We start from the raw sequence: 21,626 nt of genomic DNA on the forward strand, positions 1-21,626 counted from the left end.
TCATCCAAAATGAAAATAAATAAGGAAACACAAGCTTTAAATGATACATTAAACAAGATGAACTTAATTGATATTTCTAGGACATTCCATCCAAAAACAACAGAATACACATTTTTCTCAAGTGCTCATGGAACATTCTCCAGGATAGATCATATCTTGGGTCACAAAGCAAGCCTCGGTAAATTTAAGAAAACTGAAATTGTATCAAGTATCTTTTCCGACCACAACGCCATGAGACTAGATGTCAATTACAGGAAAAGATCTGTAAAGAGTACAACGACATGGAGGCTAAACAATACACTACTTAATAACGAAGCGATCACTGAAGAAATCAAAGAGGAAATAAAAAAATACCTAGAAACAAATGACAATGGAGACACAATGACCCAAAACCTATGGGATGCAGCAAAAGCAGTTTTAAGAGGGAAGCTTAAAGGAATACAAGCCCACCTTAAGAAGTAGGAAACATCTCGAATAAACAAGCTAACATTGCACCTAAACCAATTAGAGAAAGAAGAACAAAAAAAAACCAAAGTTAGCAGAAGGAAAGAAATCCTAAAAATCATATCAGAAATAAATGAAAAAGAAATGAAGGAAACGATAGCAAAGATCAATAAAACTAAAAGCTGTTTCTTTGAGAAGATAAACAAGATAGATAAAGCATTAGCCAGACTCATCAAGAAAAAAGGGAGAAGACTCAAATCAATAGAATTAGAAATAAAAAAGGAGCGGTAACAACTGACACTGCAGAAATACAAAAGATCATGAGAGATTACTACAAGCAACTCTATGCCAATAAAATGGACAACCTGGAAGAAATGGACAAATTCTTAGAAATGCACAACCTGCCAAGACTGAATCAGGAAGAAATAGAAAATATGAACAGACCAATCACAAGCACTTAAATTGAAACTGTGATTAAAAATCTTCCAACAAACAAAAGCCCAGGACCAGACGGCTTCACAGGCGAATTCTATCAAACATTTAGAGAAGAGCTAACACCTATCCTTCTCAAACTCTTCCAAAATATAGCAGAGGGAGGAAGACTCCCAAATTCCTTCTACGAGGCCACCATCACCTTGACACCCACACCAAACAAGGATGTCACAAAGAAAGAAAACTGCAGGCCAATATCAGTGATGAACATAGATGCAAAAATACTCAACAAAATACTACCAAACAGAATCCAACAGTACATTAAAAGGATCATACACCATGATCAAGTGGGTTTTATTCCAGGAATGCAAGGATTCTTCAATATACGCAAATCTATCAATGCAATAAACCATATTAACAAATTGAAGGAGAAAAACCATATGATCATCTCAATAGATTCAGAGAAAGCTTTTGACAAAATTCAACACCCATTTATGATAAAAACCCTGCAGAGAGTAGGCATAGAGGGAACTTTCCTCAACATAATGAAGGCTATATATGACAAACCCACAGCCAACATCATCCTCAGTGGTGAAAAACTGAAAGCATTTGCACTAAGATCAGGAACAAGACAAGGTTGCCCACACTCACCACTCCTATTCAACATAGTTTTGGAAGTTTTAGCCACAAAAATCACAAGAAGAGGAAATAAAGGGAATCCAAATCGGAAAAGAAGAAGTAAAGCTGTCACTGTTTGCAGATGACATGATACTATACATAGAGAATCCTAAAGATGCTACCAGAAAACTACTAGAGCTAATCAATGAATTTGGTAAAGTAACAGGATACAAAATTAATGCACAGAAATCGCTGGCTTTCCTATACACTAATGATGAAAAATCTGAAAGTGAAATCAACAAAATGCTCCCATTTGCCATCGCAACAAAAAGAATAAAATATCTAGGAATAAACCTACCAAAGGAGACAAAAGACCTGTATGCAGAAAATTATAAGCCACTGATGAAAGAAATTAAAGATGATGCAAATAGATGGAGAGATATACCATGTTCTTGGATTGGAAGAATCAACATTGTGAAAATGACTCTACTATCGAAAGCAATCTACAGATTCAATGCAATCCCTATCAAACTACCACTGGCATTTTTCACAGAACTAGAACAAAAAATTTCACAATTTGTATGGAAACACAAAAGACCCCTAATAGCCAAAGCAATCTTGAGAACGAAAAACAGAGCTGGAGGAGTCAGGCTCCCTGACTTCAGACTATACTACAAAGCTACAGTAATCAAGACAGTATGGTATTGGCACAAAACCAGAAATAGAGATCAATGCAAGAGGATAGAAAGCCCAGAGATAAATCCACGCACATATGGTCACCTTATCTTTGATAAAGGAGGCAGGAATGTACAGTGGAGAAAGGAAAGCCTCTTCAATAAGTGGTGCTGGGAAAACTGGACAGGTACATGTAAAAGTATAAGATTAGATCACTCCCTAACGCCATACACAAAAATAAGCTCAAAATGGATTAAAGACCTAAATGTAAGGCTAGAAACTATCAAACTCTTAGAGGGAAACATAGGCAGAACACTCTATGACATAAATCACAGCAAGATCCTTTTTGACCCACCTCCTACAGAAATGGAAATAAAAACAAAAATAAACAAATGGGACCTAATGAAACTTCAAAGCTTTGCACAGCAAAGGAAACCATAAACAAGATCAAAAGACAACCCTCAGAATGGGAGAAAATATTTGCAAATGAAGCAACTGACAAAGGATTAATCTCCAAAATTTACAAGCAGCTCAATATCAAAAAAACAAACAACCCAATCCAAAAATGGGCAGAGGACCTCAATAGACATTTCTCCAAAGAAGATATACAGACTGCCAACAAACACATGAAAGAATGCTCAACATCATTAATCATTAGAGAAATGCAAATCAAAACTACAATGAGATACCATCTCACACCAGTCAGAATGGCCATCATCAAAAAATCTAGAAACAATAAATGCTGGAGAAGGTGTGGAGAAAAGGGAACACTCTTGCACTGCTGGTGGGAATGTGAGTTGGTTCAGCCACTATGGAGAACAGTATGGAGGTTCCTTAAAAAACTACAAATAGAACTACTGTATGACCCAGCAATCCCACTACTGGGCATATACCCTGAGAAAACCATAATTCAAAAAGAGTCATGTACCAAAATATTCATTACAGCTGTATTTACAATAGCCTGGAGATGGAGACAACCTAAGTGTCCATCATCGGATGAATGGATAAAGAAGATGTGGCACATATATACAATGGAATATTACTCAGCCATAAAAAAGCCAAGTTGAGCTATTTGTAATGAGGTGGATAGACCTAGAGTCTGTCATACAGAGTGAAGTAAGTTAGAAAGAAAAGGACAAATACCGTATGCTAACACATATATATGGAATTTAAGAAAAAAATGTCATGAAGAACCTATGGGTAAGACAGGAATAAAGACCCAGACCTACTAGAGAATGGACTTGAGGATATGGGGAGGGGGAAGGGTAAGCTGTGACAAAGCGAGAGAGAGGCATGGACATATATACACTACCAAACGTAAGGTAGATAGCTAGTGGGAAGCAGCCGCATAGCACAGGGAGATCAACTCGGTGCTTTGTGACCACCTAGAGGGGTGGGATAGGGAGGGTGCGAGTGAGGGAGACGCAGGAGGGAAGAGATATGGGAACATATGTATACGTATAACTAATTCACTTTGTTATAAAGCAGAAACTAACACACCATTGTAAAACAATTATACCTCAATAAAAATGTAAATAAAAAAATACAAAAACAATCCATCCCTTGAGAAACAAAATGAATGAAAATGTATTGGCCTCTTTCATTACCCCAACAATAACAGGACTTCCTATTGCTATCTTCATTGCTCTAGTCCCTAAGCATTGTATTCCTCACTCCTAACCCACGAATCCACAAGGGCATCATTTCTTTTTTTTTTAAATACAAATTTATTTATTTAATTTATTTTTTTAGGCTGCGTTGGGTCTTTGTTGCTGCACATGGGCTTTCTCTAGTTGCAGTAAGCAGGGGCTACTCTTCATTGCGGTGTGCGGGCTTCTCATTGTGGTGGCTTCTCTTGTTGCAGAGCACGGTCTCTAGGCACACAGGCTCTAGAGCGCAGCCTCAGTAGTTGTGGTGCACAGGCTTAGTTGCTCCACGGCATGTGGGATCTTCCCGGGCCAGGGCTCAAACCCGTGTCCCCTGCATTGGCAGGCGGATTCTTAACCACTGTACCACCAGGGAAGCCCAACCGCATAATTTCTACTCAACAGTGACGAGTCCAATGAACATCGAAACAAATAACAGACATTCATAATCACAGAGGACAGACCTGAACACAAATACTTCGATCACTTATTCTATTTATTGGGTCAACAAATTCACTAAGACCCCTACCACCTTCAATTATATCCACAACACAATTCTCAATGCATTCAGGTCTAGCAATCCCTCTATGAGCAGGAAATGTAATGACTGGTTTTCCCCACAAAACAAAAGCATCCTTGGCCTATTTTCTTTTCTTTTTAAAAATTAAATTAATTTATTTATTTATGCATGTATGTATGGCTGCCTTGGGTCTTCGTTGTGGCGCGGGCTTCTCATTGCGGTGGCTTCTCTTGTTGCAGGGCACGGACTCTAGGCACGCGGGCTTCAGTAGTTGTGGCACCCAGGCTCAGTAGTTGTGGCTCACGGGCTCTAGAGCGCAGGCTCAGTAGTTGTGGCACATTGGCTTAGCTTCTCTGCAGCATGTGGGATCTTCCCGGACCAGGGATCCAACCCATGTCCCCTGCTTCGGCAGGCAGATTCTTAACCACTGAGCCACCAGGGAAGTCCCCTTCCCTATTTTCTACCACAAGGAATCCCCAGTGCCTCTTATCCCCGTGCTAGTCATCATCAAAACTATAAGCCTATTTAGGCAACCAGTAGCCTTAGCCATACGTAACAGCCAATATTAAAGCAGGTCACTTACTAATTCACTGAATCAGAGGGGCAACTCTAGCAGTATTTCATATTAGGACCACCACAGCCCTTGTGACAGTCATTATTCTTATCTCACGATCCTCGAATTTGCTCTCCCCGCAATTCAAGCTTACATAGTCACCCTAATAGTACAATTAGTCCCTACATACGAACAAGTTCTGATCCAGGAGCACATTCGTAAGTTCAATTTGTTCATAAGTCCAACGTTAGCCTTGGTACCCAACTAACACAATCGGCTATACAGTACTGTAATATGTTTGTAATACTTTTCACACAAATAATACATAAAAAACAAACACAGAAAATAAAGAAAACATTTTTAATCTTACAGTCCAGTACCTTGAAAAGTACAGTAGTGCAGTACAACAGCTGGTATACAGGGGCTGGCGTCGAGTGAACAGGCAGGAAGAGTTACTGACTGGAGGAGGGAGAGGAGGTGGGAGATGGTAGAGCTGAAGGATCGTCAGCAATAGGAGACAGAGGGCAAGCTGCAATTTCACTCACGCCTGACACTGATGGCATAGGTTCTGGTTCCTTGCTGGATTCAATTCTACCCACCCTCTTGCTTCCAGACATCCTGGGCTTGAAGTAAAGATACTGTACTACTGTACTCTATACACTACTGTACAGTAAAGTACACAAAAACACAACTGTAGAGGATGCAGGCATGTGACAGCGTACGCCAGACACGTGAACTAACTTACGTGATTGGACATGCAAATGCAAATGCACGTTCGCATCTTTGAAAGTTCGCAACTTGGAGGTCCGTATGTAGGGGACTTACTTTAAGTAAGTACTTACTTTAAGGACTTACTTTAAGTCTCCACTTAAATGACAACACACAGACCCACCAAACCCCTGCATGTCATAGAGTAAATCCTAGTCCCTGACCCCTTACAGGAGCTCTTCCAGCCCTCCTAATAACATCTGGCCTCATCACAGGATTTCAGTTTAATTCAATATTATTGATAGCACAAAGCTTACTAATATTCTAATAATATATCAGTGATGATGAAACATCATCTGAGAAAGCACCTTCCAAGGTCATCCTGTTACCAGTTGTTCAAAAAAGACTCCAATATGGACTCATTCTCTTCATGATTTCAGAAGCCCTCTTTCTTACCAGCTTTTTCTGAGCCTTCCATCACTCGAGCCTCACCCCACCCCTGAACTAGGCGGATGCTGACCATCCCAGGCATCTGCCCTCTAAAACCACTAGAAGGACCACTTCTCAACACCTCAGTCCTATTAGCCTCCGGGGTACCCATCACCTGAGCCTGCCACAACCTCATAGAAGGAAACCAAACACATACGCTCCAAGCCCTTTCTATGACAGTTGCGTTGCATGTTTACTTCACACTTCTACAAGCCTCAGAATAGTACGAAACGTCTTTTACAATTTAGATGGTGTATATGGATCAACTTTCTTCATGGCTACAGGATTCCACGGCCGACATGGAATGATTGATTCTACTTTCCTAATCGTCTGCTTCTTACACCAATTAAAATTTCACTTTACATCCACTCACCACTTGGACTTTGCGGCCTGACATTTTGTAGATACAGTATGACTATTCCTTTGCGTATCTATCTATTATTGAGGATCTTACTCTTTTAGTATTAAATTGTACAACTGACTTCCAATCAGTGTCAGTATAATCCAAAAAAGAAGAAATCTTATACTGACATGAATCACAAATAGAGCACTAGCCTCACTACTTATATATATCGCATTCTGACCCCCTCCATTAAATATTTACACAGAAAAAACAAGTGTCTATCACTGCGGATTTGACCCCACAGGATTGGCACGCTTACCGTGTTCCATAAAATTGCTTAGTGGCTATGATATTTCTTCTCTTCAACTTAGAGATTGCTCTCCTTTTATTGTACCTTTACCCTGAGCATCCCAAACAAATAACCTAAAGACAATGCTCCATGAAAAGATGCTCAACATCACTAATCATCAGAGAGATGCAAATCAAAGCTACAATGCGGTATCGCCTGACACCAGTCAGAATGGCCATCATCAAAAAGTCTACAAACAGTGGGCTTCCCTGGTGGCGCAGTGGTTAAGAATCTGCCTGCCAATGCAGGCAACACGGGTTCGAGCCCTGGTCCGGGAAGATCCCACATGCTGTGGAGCAACTAAGCCCATGCGCCACAACTACTGAGGCTGCGCTCTAGAGCCCACGAGCCACAGCTACTGAAGCCTGTGCACCTAGAGCCCGTGCTCCGCAACAAGAGAAGCCACCGCATTGAGAAGCCCGCTCGCCACAACTAGAGAAAGCCCGCTCACAGCAACAAAGACCCAACACAGTCAAAAATAAATAATTTTTTTTAAAAAGTCTACAAACAATAAGGTGTGGAGAAAAGGGAACTCTCCTACACAGTTGGTGGGAATGTAAATTGGTACAACCATTATGGAGAAGAGTACGGAGGTTCCTTAAAAAACTATAAACAGAGTTACCATATGATCCAGCAATCCCATTCCTGGGTATATACCTGGAGAAAACCATAATTCGAAAAGATACATGCACCCCAATGTTCACTGCAGCACTATTTACAATAGCGAGGACATGGAAGCAACCTAAATGTCCATCAACGGTGGAATGGATAAAGAAGATGTAGTACATACATACAATGGAATATTAGCCATAAAAAAGAATGAAATAATGCCATGTGCAGCAACATGGATGGACCTAGAGATGATCATACTAAGCGAAGTCAGACAAAGACAAATATCATATATCACTCATACGTGGAATCTAATTTTTTAAAAAACGGACACAAATGAACTTATTTACAAAACAGAAACAGATTTACAGAAAGCAAACTTTTAGTTACCAAAGGAGAAATGTTTGGGGAGGGACAAATCAGGAGCTTGGGATTAATATATACATGCTGCTATATATAAGATAGATAACCAACAACGACCTACTGTATAGCAAAGGGAACTCTACTCAATATTCTGTGATAACCTATATGATAAAAAAATCTGGAAAAGAATGAATATATGCATATGAATAACTGGAATCACTTTCCTGTACACCTGAAACAACATTGTAAATCAACTCCACTCCAATAAATTTTTTTTTTTTTTTTTGGTGGTATGCGGGCCTCTCACTGTTGTGGCCTCTCCCGTTGCGGAGCACAGGCTCCGGACGCGCAGGCTCAGCGGCCATGGCTCACGGGCCCAGCCGCTCCGCGGCATGTGGGATCTTCCCGGACCGGGGCACGAACCCGTGTCCCCTGCATCGGCAGGCGGACTCTCCACCACTGCGCCACCAGGGAAGCCCCCCCAATTTTTTTTTTAATGCTCATTTTAGCTCTGTTTCTAATCATACTACTAGCGACAAGCCTGGCCTATGAATGAATCTAAAAAGGGCTAGAATGAACTGAATATGATCATTAGTTTAAGCTAAAATGAATGCTTTTAACTCACTAGATTATGATTAAGTTCATAATTAGCAAGTGCCTTTAGTATGTATAAATATTATTTTAGCATGTACAGTATCTCTTGTAGGATTATTAATATACTAATCTCACCTAATATCCTCACTAGATATTATGCTGAGAAGGAATAATATTATTACAATTCATGATAGCAACCCTAATAATTCTAAACACACATTTCACTCTAGCCAGCAGAATACCCATTTTCCTACTAGTATTTGCAGCTTACAAAGCTGCACTTGGATTATCCCTGTTAGTAATAATAGGGATATAATAATAAGAGTAGTAATAATAATCAAACATGGATGGCACCAATTAGGTACAAAATCTTAACCTTCTCCAATGTCAAAAATCATTATCCCTACAATTATATTAATACCACTAACAGGATTATCAAAGAATAATAGAATCTGAATTAACCCTATAGCCCACAGCTTACTGATTAGTTGAATAAGCCTCCTTCTTCTCAGCCAATTTAATGATAATAGCCTCAACTCTTCACTAGTTTGTTTCTCTGACTCCATATCAGCACCACTATTAGTTTTAACAACACGACTTTTGCCACTCATACTTCTAGCCAGCCAATCCCACCTGTCCAAGAATCCCTAATCTGAAAAAAAAACCCTCTACATCACCATACTAGTAATACTACAAATATTTCTACATAACATTGCCTGCTGTAGAACGAATCCTAGTTTATATTTTATTTGAAGCAACACTAGTTCCAACACTCACTGTCATTACCCGATGAGATAATGAAACAGAACGACTTCACACAGGACTTTCTCATTCTGCATGCTAGCAGGATCCCACTCACTCTGAGCAGCACTAGGACACATCCACAGTACTACAGGCTCATTAAACTTCTTAATAATTCACGGACACAGAGAACAGACTGGTGGTTGCCAAGGGGGAGGGCGGTGGGGGAGGGATGGAGAGGGAGGCTGGGATTAGCAGATGTAAGCTTTTATATACAGAATGGATAAGCAACAAGGTCCTACTGTATAATACAGAGAACTATATTCAATATCCTGTGACAAACCATAATGGAAAAGAATATAAAAAAAGAATGTATATATATGCATAACTGAGTCACTTTGCTGTACAGCAGAAGGTAACACAACACGGTAAATCAGCTATATTTCAATTAAAAATTTTTTTTAACTTCTTAATAATTCAACATCAAACACAAATAATACCCGACTCCTGATCTAACATTTTCATGGGACTAGCAGGCATAATAACCTTCAGTGTAAAAATACTTCTCGACAGCCTTCACCTCTGATCGCCCAAAGTGCAGGATCCACAGTAGAAGGTAGAAGCCCCCAGTGCAGGATCCATAGTCCTTGCAGCCGTACTACCAACACGTGGAGGCTACAGCGTGCTATGGTCACAGCAATGCTAAATCCACTCACAGATTTCAGAGCATATCCCTTTCTCATCCTTTCCTGACGAGGACTAGTTCTCACTCGCTCCATTTCTTCACACAAACAGACTGACGGTCACTCACCACATACTCATCAGTCAGCTGTACAGCACTAGTCGTAGCCATTCTCATCCAAACACTTGGAAGCTAGAGGACCTGCCGCCCTAACAATTACCACCGCCTCACATCACGTATACTTTTCTCCCAGCAAACTCACACCACCAACGCATTCACAGCCAAACAATCATCCCAGCACAGAGGCCCACCAACACTCCTCCCATTCACAGCTACACGACGATGACCAGCAAGCCTTACAGATTTAGCCCTACCCCCAACTCTCATTCTCATTGGAGAATTTTTTTAATTGGACTATAGTTGATTTACAATGTTGTGTTACTTTCTGCTGTACAGCCAAGTGAATCAGTTATACATATACATATGTCCACTCTTTTTAGGTTCTTTTCCCATATAGGTCATTACAGAGTATTGAGTAGAGTTCCCTGTGCTATACAGTACGTCCTTATTAGTTATCTATTTTATATGTAGTAGTGTGTATATGTCAATCCCAATCTCCCAATTTATCCTCCGGTAACCATAAGTTTATTTTCTACATCTGTGACTCTATTTCTGTTTTGTAAATAAGTTCATGTGTACCTTTTTTAGATTCCACATATAAGTGATATTATATGATGTTTGTCTTTGTCTGACTTACTTCACTTAGTATGATCATCTCTAGGTCCATCCATGTTGCTGCAGATGGCATTATTTTATTCTTTTTTATGGCTGAGTAATATTCCATAATATATATTATTATGTGTATATATATAATGTATATATAATTATATATTATATAATATATATAATTATGTATATATAATATATTATAATATATAATACATTATAATATAATATATTATATATATTATATAATATATATAATTGTGTATATATAATTATATAATATATATAATAATATATATTATTATATATATATTCCATAATATATATATAATATTCCATTATATATATTGGTATATATAATGGTACATAAATATATATCTTTATCCATTCCACTGTTGATGGACATTTTGGTTGCTTCCATGTCTTAGCTATTGTAAATAGTGCTGCACTGAACACTGGGGTGCATGTATCCTTTTGGATTATGGTTTTCTCCAGATACATGACCAGGAGTGGGATTGCTGGATCATATGGTAATTCTATTTTTAGTTTTTTAAGGAACCTCCATACTGTTCTCCATAGTGCTTGTACCAATTTACATTCCTACCAACAGTGTAGGAGGGTTCCTAGAGTACTACTTGTAGTAATGTCATCTTTCTCATGATCAAACATTACCATTATCCTCATAGGAATTAAAATAGTAATGACTGCTTTAGACTCCCTATAAATGCTAATTATAACACAACGAGGTAAATATATACATTACATTAATAACATCAAACCATCACCGACATGAGAAAATGCCCTTATAACTCTCCACCTCTTACCTCTTTTACTCCTGTCACTTAATCCCAAAATTATTTGGGGGCCCCTCTACCATAAATATAGTTTAAAAAAACCCACTAGACTGTGCATCTAGTAACAGAAGCTCAAACCTTCTTATTTACCAAAAAAGCATGCAAGAACTGCTAATTCACTCCTCCATACCTAACAAGATGGCTTTTTCAGACTTTTAAAGGATAGTAGTCATCCCTTGATCTTAGGAGCCAGAACACTTGTGCAACTCCAAATAAATGTAATAAACTCATTTGCCTCTTTCACACAGTTACATGATTTATTTTAACACCACCAATTATAACAACAAACTCTAACATCTATGAAAGTAACATATATCCATCCTACATAAAAACCACTATCTCAGAGGCTTTATTACCAGTCTAATCCCCACAATATTATTCATTCACTCAAGCCAAGAAATAGTGATTTCAAACGGACATTGAGTCACCTTCCAAACCTTCAAATGATCACTTAGCTTCAAAATAGATGACTTCTCAGTAATATTTGTACCAGTAGCACTATCTGTTACATGATCTATTATAGAATTCTCAATGTGATATATGTATACGCAGACCTGAATATTAACTGATTTTTCAAATACTTACTCCTCTTTCTAATTACGATACTAATTCTTGGTACTGCCAACAATCTTTTCCAACTTTTCATCAGAGGAGGAGTTGGAATTATATCTTTTTTTACTGATTGGATGATGACACGGCCGAGCAGCTGCAAATCCAGCTGCCCTTCAAGCAATCTTTTTTTTTTTTCCTGCGGCCATGCCGTGGAGCTCGTGGGATCTTAGTTCCCCACCAAGGGATCCAAGCAGCCCTGTCAGTGAAAGCATGGAATCCTAACCACTAGGCCACCAGGGAACTCCCCCCGCCAAGCAATCTTTTATAACCGCATGGGAGATACTGGATTTCTTATATCGATAGCATGATTCTTATTCAACTTAAATGCATGGGATTTACAACCATTTTTTTTTTTTTTTTTTTGCGGTACGCGGGCCTCTCACTGTTGTGGCCTCTCCCGTTGCGGAGCACAGGCTCCGGACGCTCAGGCTCAGCGGCCATGGCTCACGGGCCCAGCCGCTCCGCGGCATGTGGGATCTTCCCGGACCAGGGCACGAACCCGTGTCCCCTGCAGCGGCAGGCAGACTCTCAACCACTGCGCCACCAGGGAAGCCCTACAACAAATTTTTATACATAACCTAGACTACCCAAACTTACCTTTCATAGGACTTCTTTTCCAGCTGCAACTGAAAAACCCGCCCCATTTGGCCTCCCCCCTTGAATTCCCACAGCAAGCAAAGGCCCTACCCCCTCCCATCCCCTCCCCCGCCCCCAGCCCTACTCCACTCAAGTACAAAAACGCAAGACTGGTAACAGCATTTTTCTACTTATTCTCATTTACCCCCTAGTAGAAAATAACAAGTTCCTTCAAACAACAGCATTACGCTTAGGAGCAATCACCACACCCTTTACAGCAACGGGTGCTCTCACCCAAAACGACATCCAAAAAATGGTTGTTTTCTCCACTTCCAGCCAAGTAGGCCTCATCATAGTAACAACGGCATGAATCAACTTCATTGAGCCTTCCTGCACATTTGTACACGCGCCTTCTTCAAAGCCATATTGTTTCTATGCTCCGGATCCGTGATCCACGATTCAAACGATGAACAAGACATTCGAACAATAGGAAGTTTATGGAAAGCCGTATCTTTTACCGCAACATCTCTGGTCATTGGAAGCCTCGCGGGAACAGGAAGACCCTGCCTCACAGGTTTTCATTCCAAAGACCTAATGATGGAAACTCCTGACGCGTCATATACGAACGCCTGAGCCCTGTTAGTCACTCTCATCACCGCATCGCTCCCAGCTGTCTACAGCACTGGAATTCTTTTCTTCCTGCTCCCAGGGCAACCTCGCTTCTCTACATTAATTATCATCAGTGAAAACACCCGCTCTTAATCAATTCCATCAAATATCTATTAGCCAGAAGCAACTTCACTGGATTCGTTCTCTCCAACAATATTCCCCCACCAACAATTCCACAAATAACTATGCCTCATTATTGGAAATGAACTGCCCCGGCCGTGACTGTGTCAGGTTTTATTCTGGCCCTTGAAATCAACCTGACTACACAAAATCTAAAATCGAATTATCCTTCAAACCTCTTCAAATTCTCTCACCTCTTAGGATATTTTCCAACTCTCATGCACTGCCTCTCGCCATACTTAAATTTATCAGTGAGCCAAAAATCAGCCTCATAGTTTTTAAAAAAAAATTTATTGAAGTATAGTTGATTTACAATGTTGCGTTACTTTCTACTGTACAGCAAAGTGAATCAGTTATACATATATCTACTCTTTTTTAGATTCTTTTCCCATATACGTTATTACAGCATACTGAATAGAGTTCCAGTAGGCCCTTATTAGTTACCTACTTTATATATAGCAGTGTTCCTTTGCCTTTTTTAAAATATTGAGTATTTTCTTCATTTGAGAGTTCTTAACATATTATAGATATTACCCTTTGTAACATGCCTTGGAAATATCTTCTCATATTCTATGAATCATATTTTACCTTTGCTTCTGTAGTTACCCCAAGGTCAGAGATGTTCTCTACTTTCTAAAATGTTTAAGGATTTGCATCTTATATTTAGTACTTGCTTCTGCCTTGATTTTTGTGTGTGGTGTGAGTCTCTCATCCCCTCTGATTTATTATTTCAGTGAGCGACTCTGCTCCTCTAATAGACAATATTGCCCTCGTCATTTACCAGGTTTATGTATATGCCTGGGTCTCATGCTAACTTTCTTGGGCTATTTTTCCCCTTGCTCATACCACAGTCTTGATAAAAATCTTAATATCTGATATGGCAAGTTCTAAATTGTTTTATTCTTGGCACTTTTTTTAATTTTAAAGACTTTTTAGAGAAGTTTTGGTTTACAATAAAACGGAGAGGAAGATTACAGAGGCACTTTAGTTTTTATTATGAATTCTTAAGACGGATTTGGCAAGTTTCATTAAAAAATGAAAAACCTTTTTGATTTTTTTCTTGGAATTGCATTAATAGATTCATTTGTGGAAAAATGATTTATTATTGAACCTCACAGTCACGAACATAGGATCTTCACTGATTTAGGTCCTGTATTGATTTTCAGTACAGTTTCATGGTTTTCTTCATAAAAGTCTTGCCCATATTCCGTCAGGTTCATCCTAATTTTTGTAGCTACCCAGAATGGGATCTTTTTCTTTTTTTGGCCGCGCAATGCGGCTTGTGGGATCTTAGTTCCCTGACCGGGGATTGAACCCGGGCCCTCGGCAGTGAGAGTACGGAATCCTAACCACTGGACCACCAGGAAATTCCCCAGAATGGGATCTTTATTTAAAAATTACATACTCTGATTAGAATTGTGGAACAAGGATGGGGCTAATTTTGATTACTTTGTATTCAGCAATGTTGCTGGCATCTTTTTTTCCCTCTAATAATTTGGATTCCTGTAAGACATCTCACATTCTGGATTTATCTGTTTGTGTTCTTGTGTTATTTATCTTGTTCCTCTATTCCTAGTATTTCCTCAAAACAGAAAGCAAGCTCTAAAGTCTTGCTTAAATTCAGGTTAGGCTTCTTCTTGTTTTAAGCGTTTCTTGTAGGTGATGCTGTGTACTTCATCAGGCAGTGTGTACCCTGACGTAGTGCCACTCTTAATGCACACTTAATCAGTGGGTTCAGGTGCTGACAGCCTGACTCCTCCCACTGTAAAGTTTCCCATCACCTTTTTAGCTGAAAAGTTTCATCCATTGACCTTTGTCTAAATCTGTTATTTTAGTAAGAGTTGCAAAATGGTGACTTTATAATTCTGTAATTCCTACCACTTTTATTAACTAAAATTCTTCAGTAATACTGTTACATTTTTAGAATGCATATTTGATTTTATACAAACATATAAATTTAATCAGTGTTCCTACCCATCTCCCAAACAAATCTGACCTTAGAATGAATGCCCATCAGTTCTTCCCATCTACTGCATTGTTGTTGCCTAGTCGTTTAAATTTATCTTGTTTTAACATCTCCCTCAAGTTAGCTATTATTGTTGTTTTATGCAACCATTGCTTTTTTAGACTTGCCAATGTATTTTATTTTTTCCTCACCGTTGCCTCTTTACATTCTACTTATTTTTGGATTCCATTTTCTTCTCACTCAAGGGTTAGTTGTCCTTTCAGCAAGAGTGCCCTTACACTTAAAAAATAGCTAAGCTGGACGGTGAATTCTAGATTGACAGTTTTTTTTTTTAAATCTCAATCCTTCAGAGATATTATTCCATTGTCACCTGGGCTCTAACATCGCAAAACAAAAATCTGCTGTGAGCCTACATTCATAGTAGGTCATCTTTGGTTCTTCTAAGATTTCATCTTTGCATTTGGTATTGAGTTTCACTGGAAGACATCCAGGTGGATTTATTTTCATGTAACTTGAGAGGGATGTGGTATGCTTCCTTAGTCTGAGGATTGATGTTCTTCATTTCTAGGAAATTCTCATTTGTTTTCCACTTTGAAAGAAGCTCTCCTTATTCTCCCTCTGGATTAGATTCTGCATCAGACATGCGTGGGACCTTCTCATTCCATCCTCTGTAAATTTTTTTTTTTTTTTTACGAGAAATGTGTGTGTTTTTTTAAAACTATATTTATTTTTTGGCTGCATCAGGTCTTAGTTGCAGCACATGGGCTCTTCCTTGCAGTGTGTGGGCTTCTCTCTAGTTGTGGCGTGCAGGCTCCAGAGTGCATGGGCTCTGTAGTTGTGGCACACAGGCTCCACAGCATGTGGGCTCTGTAGTTGCGGCACACGGGCCCTCTAGTTGTGGCGTGTGGGCTTAGTTGCCCCGTGACATGTGGGATCTTAGTGCCCCAACCAGGGATTGAACCAGCATCCCCTGCATTGCAAGATGGATTCTTAACCACTGGACCACCAGGGAAGTCCCATCCTCTGTAACAATGAACTCTTTAATATTTTCTAATTCTTTATCTCTCCGTGCTACATTCTGGATGGTAGCCTCAAACACTAATATTTTTCTTAAGCTGTACTTCACGTATTCATTGTATTTTAACTCTAATTTACAGTATAGCAGCTCCATTGAGTTTTTAACTTCATTTACTTTATTTTCTTTCAGATTATTCTACGAAGATCCTAAGTTCTTTTGATGCTAATTCTCCTATTTGTTGGACTTACTGAATCTTCCTCACATTGGTTCCACTGTATCCTTTGGAAGTGAAAACTCCAGGTTTCCAATGGCTCAGCCCTTTTTATTTGATCCTCAAGTTCGACTCAACCACCTGTACACTTGGCCTAGCTTCTGAATACCTTTCCCAGCCACCAGTTACCCCCCTTCCCTCACAGTCAGAATATTTAACAGCTACAAAAAGATTGTTCCACCAGAAGCCAGTAGCCAGTTGGAACCTAATCCTGGCTCTGGACAAACCAATGTCAACCCATTGCTTCTGCCTTTGAAATCCTCTCAAGTTAGGGTTTAACCTAAAATCTACATGGGCAACAGAGAAGAAGCCAGATCTTTGTTTTTTGGCCACACTGCAAGGCATGTGAGATATTAGTTCCCTGATCAGGGATCGAACCCATGCCCCCTGCAGTGGAAGCCCGGAGCCCTAACCACTGGACCAACAGGGAATTCCCAGAAGCCAGCTCTTAATAAAACCAGCCTCTATGGAGCAGGAGGTATAGTTGGAGACCCTGAAGTTCTAAACCCCGCCTTGGTGCCTTCTGTAACTATCTCCACAAATAATGATGCATACTAAGTAACTCCCAAATTCAGTGACTTAACACTATGTATTTAGCTCATGAGTCTGTGGGTCATAGTTTAGGTTGCATGGCTTTTCTTTCCTTGGCAGGGCTGACTTGAAGTCTGGGCATAGGCTTGCTCTTGGCTGGAAGCTCATGCTTCTGGATCATCTCCCTGTGAACAGGGGAAACCGGTCCTCCTCCATGTGCCTCTCACATCCTGCCAGCAGGCTGGCCCAAACATGTTCTCATGGCAGTGGGAGAAGCAAGTGGGACAAGCCCCAAAGGGAGAGTGCTTTTCAGGTCCCTGTTTTATCCTGTTTTAACATCCCACCCATGTCTCTACTTCCTTGGGCACATGCCCTCACAACGAAGGATGGTAGCTGCCACCCTGATGGGCATCCTCTGATTAAAGGCTATTTTCCCTCAAATGTGAATCTATAGGGGAATACGTTCAACTGAATGGAATACAGAAATTCTCTACTGATATGGAAAGATATCCAATTTAATATGACACTGTGCCTCTTGGTACAGATATAAGTAAGGCATATTGGGGGGGATCAAGCAGGTTAGAAGTTGAGTGTGTGCAGTTCCCTAAGCTTTCATTAGCCTATAGTTTGTTCGGGACATGAACAGACTACAGGCAGAGGGGGACCCCACCCCACAGTGCTTCCATGTGTATGTACAGAAGGTACAGGGGGCACTCGAGTAGTCATTCAACTCTCAAAGAATGGAAGCTCTCTGGAAGAGCAGCCTTATTGGAAAAGGAGACCCTCAAGAGCCCAGGGGCTGGACAATCCCACTCCTGGGCATATATCCAGAGAAAACCATAATTCAAAAGGATGCATGCACCCCTATGTTCATTGCAGCTATTTACAATAGCCAGGATATGGAAGCAACCTAAATGTCCATTGACAGAGGAATGGATAAAGAAGGTGTGGTATATACAATGGAATATTACTCAGCCATAAAAAAGAACAAAATAATGCCATTTGCAGTGACATGGATGGACCTAGAGATTGTCATACAAAGTAAGTCAGAAAGAGAAAGACAAACATCGTATAATATCACTTATATGTGGAATCTAGAAAAATGGTACAAATGAACTTATTTGCAAAGCAGAAAGAATCACAGATGTAGAAAACAAACTTATGGTTACCAAGTGGGGAAGGGGAGGTGGGATGAACTGGGAGATTGGGCTTGACATATATACACTACTATGTATAAAGTAGATAACTAATAAGAAACTACTGTATAGCACAGGTAACTCAGTGCTCTGTGGTGACCTAAATGGGAAGGAAATCTAAAAGAGAGTGGATATATGTAAATGCATAACTGATTCACTTTGCTGCCCAGCAGAAACTAACACAACATTGTAAAACAACTATACTCCAATAAAAATTTAAAAAAACAAAAACAAAAACTCAAAGGCTGGAATCAGTATGTTTTTCCATTGGGCTAACTCAGACCTTTAGAGTCATCTCTCCAATAAGCTACCAAAATGAGGGAGGAAATGAACCTCCAGGGCCATCCAAATTTGTCTTAATCCACCCCTGGCCCTGGGGCCCTGCAGCTGGGTTAGATGAGGGTGACATATTCAACATCACGAGAACTAGAAGATTAGGGGAAGGACATTTGAAACTGTTGGTCCATACTTGTAAAAGGGGGCAAAAAAAAAGGTTACTCATGTCCCCTTGACCTCCGTGTATTTCTGGGGTCAGACATGTTCACACCTGATCAGTTGAGATCTGTCATCCCCCGCCAGGGATGAGCCATATCATCCTCCTTTCTGGACTCAGGAGTTGCCATTTTCCAATGTAAGTAGACAGTGGGCAGAGGAGGGTGGCCATAGAATACCCGGGACAAAGTGTCCAAGTTTGTCTACATAGATTTGAATGAAATGAAACATCCACCCAGTCATCTGTTGAGGTCAAAGCAGGTGCAAGAGTCCTTGAGTACCTAGGAGCTCAGGTAGATAGAGGCGGTAATCTCCTTGTGCAAGTTGTAAATAGGTGGAGACAGACCAACTGGCCCTGGGGAAGTCATCACTGAGGACTCTGGTATAGTTGGCAAATAATACAAGTCTTTGCAGTGAAGAGTTGCTTGTGTGATTTCTCACCGGGCATCTCAAGCTTTATGGTGGTTGCTTACCCATGGTGGACTTGAGCACAGTCCACTGGTCTGTGGTAGAGGTGATGGCCACACATGTTGGCTTTTTCCACGTATGTTTGACTCAACACTTTTCTCTAGATGTGGTTGCTTCATCTAAACATACATATAATGTAAATATTGAGTCTGTAATTAGTTATGTTTCCAAGGGGGATGCACCCAATATGTGGTATGTCTTTACAAGTCCAGTCCTGGGTGGCCCAAAGACCTGACCATTACAGCTAGGCCATTAGTGACAGCCCATGAGCTTATATACAGATATCGTTCATTAAGTCCTGGGGGGGGTGCACTCTGGCTAGAAGTCCCACCTTAAGTTCAGCTCATCACAAGGGGCATCCATTGCTGTGAGCCATCGGCCGTTTGCTCTCACTGAAAGGCTCTAGCATCATAGAGGACCTGCTCACCTTTGAGGCCAGTGGGCTCCTTTGTCACTGATTCTTGGCAGCTGGCCTTCATGAAACCAGCAGCCCAGTAGGGAAGACACCTGTTTGTAAAGTTAGTTAAAGGCTTAGGGGCTGGCCTTAATTGGAAGATCCATGATATTTTCATGATAGAACTTTCCTACTTATGGAATTTAGTTCAGAATTGCAGGATGTCAAGTTGGAGGCTGTTTTGATTAGAGCTCAGTCATTCTCACAGTCACTTCTCAGCGGTAGGAGAAAATTCTCAAGTTCAAAAGCTCAGAGTCCCAGGAGAACTGGAGGAGTGGGCATTACCAAAGGCCCCCTTCAGCTGTGCGGTTTGTCACAGACACCTGTACTTCCTCTAGGTCTGAAGGAGACAGAGGTGCTAGGGTAAGGCGTCTTTCATTGCTGCCCAAACGGCTTCCAAGATTGTTGGTTATTTGGGGCCCTCATTCAAAGGTGGCCACATGTCTGATGACTTGGGGTGGAGGCTGTGGGAATATTTCCAGGTTTGGGATGTACTACTGTCTCCAACAGCCAATATGCAAAGTGGCCAGTTTGGGAGTGGGGCCCCTTTTTTGGTAAGCAGTGGCTACGACAAAGTTTGTCCTTAACTGATTGTGAAATGTCTCTTTGGCTGTGATGCAGCTCCCAAGATGGTTAGTTGGAAGGCAGGTCACTTGGATTTTGTCCTCATTGAGAGGCCCATCTGTCTTTCATCAGCTGTGCTTGGGTGATGCAGCAAAGTAGTTTTCTCTGTGGAGCCATTACAATGCCTGCATACCCAACCAACAGTTCACATGACACCAGGTGTGTCCAAACCACTGATGCTCTCTCACTGGAGAATTCAGGGCAATAAGTGTGCTGTGTGCTGTGCCAGGTGAAGGCAAACTGATTCCATCTGTCCCTCACCCCCCCACGCCCCCATTTAAAAAATAAAGTGTTAGCAGTACCCCAGGCTGCAAACTAAGGGCCAGGTATGATGGCAGCAGCACCTCCATCCACTTTGGAGACGTCGGGCACTGTGGAAATGAAATTGGCCACCTTCTTATTTAAGCGCCCAGAGTCCACAGTAAAACTCCCAGCTTCCATCGGCCAGACAGCGGGGTGCAACTTCTAAGGAAGCTTGGAAGCTATGCGAAGCACCCCTGGCCTTCCGAAACCTTGGGTGAAAAGACCTTGTACCTTTTCTTCCCCCAGGAAAAGGCACTGTTTCAAATGCTCGGCGAGCTTTATGGGGAAACCCTGTCCTCGGCTCTGCCTCTGACTCCCTTCCATGAGCCACCAATAGTGGACGCAATGAACAGATCCCGTGAGCAGGTTCTTACAAAAGAGCAGCAAGCACAGTCCAGACCCAAACCAACCAACCAAAACCCCACGAAACTACAGGCAGTATCTATAACAGAGTTTAGGAATATGTAGGGCTTCCCCTTGGGTGGGGATGCATCCCACCCCCCGATCCTATACCTGAGTCTTGTCCCTGCTTGTCTCGTGGCTGTAGTTTATCCGGCCTGAGTGGTATCAGCTCACGCTGAGTAGTTCTTTGCTGCGTAGGAGCCGTGGACTCGCTCCAGGTTTCTGCCTCTGCTGGTCCGCTCCGCCCGCCCCTTTAAGGCTGTCAATCACCTGACTTGGCTTTTAGTCGTAAAATAGATGCATCTGTGCAGGAGTTTTCCTGGGCTGCCTTCTTCCTGGCATTCAGTAGCCTCATTACCCAGGATTTTTATTTGGTAGCTGACTCACCTCTTGTTCAAACGACTCGATCATCTGAGAATCTTAGTGGCTTTCTGTCCACCCACTTCTTGGGGTCCCTGGCCGTTCACTGCCCCCTTGAGGCTGTGTATTTTCTCTCCTTGGATGAGTCAGATGCTCAGAGCTCTGGCCACTGGGGCCGCCAATCTCCACTATCGCCTTCTGAGGCTGCCCCTGAGTAA

General features: G+C 41.1%; 1 non-coding gene and 1 pseudogene across 1 annotated transcript; one reads left to right on the forward strand and one right to left on the reverse strand.

The window, feature by feature from the left end:
• Positions 1–231: 231 nt before the first annotated feature.
• Positions 232–21,626, forward strand: LOC136129587 (ATP synthase subunit a-like; annotated as a pseudogene).
• Positions 14,618–14,690, reverse strand: TRNAE-CUC (transfer RNA glutamic acid (anticodon CUC)). Its single transcript has one exon. It is a non-coding gene; the product is annotated as a tRNA-Glu (tRNA).

This window comes from Phocoena phocoena, chromosome 10, assembly GCF_963924675.1.
Source record: "Phocoena phocoena chromosome 10, mPhoPho1.1, whole genome shotgun sequence".
NCBI classification, from domain to species: domain Eukaryota; kingdom Metazoa; phylum Chordata; class Mammalia; order Artiodactyla; family Phocoenidae; genus Phocoena; species Phocoena phocoena.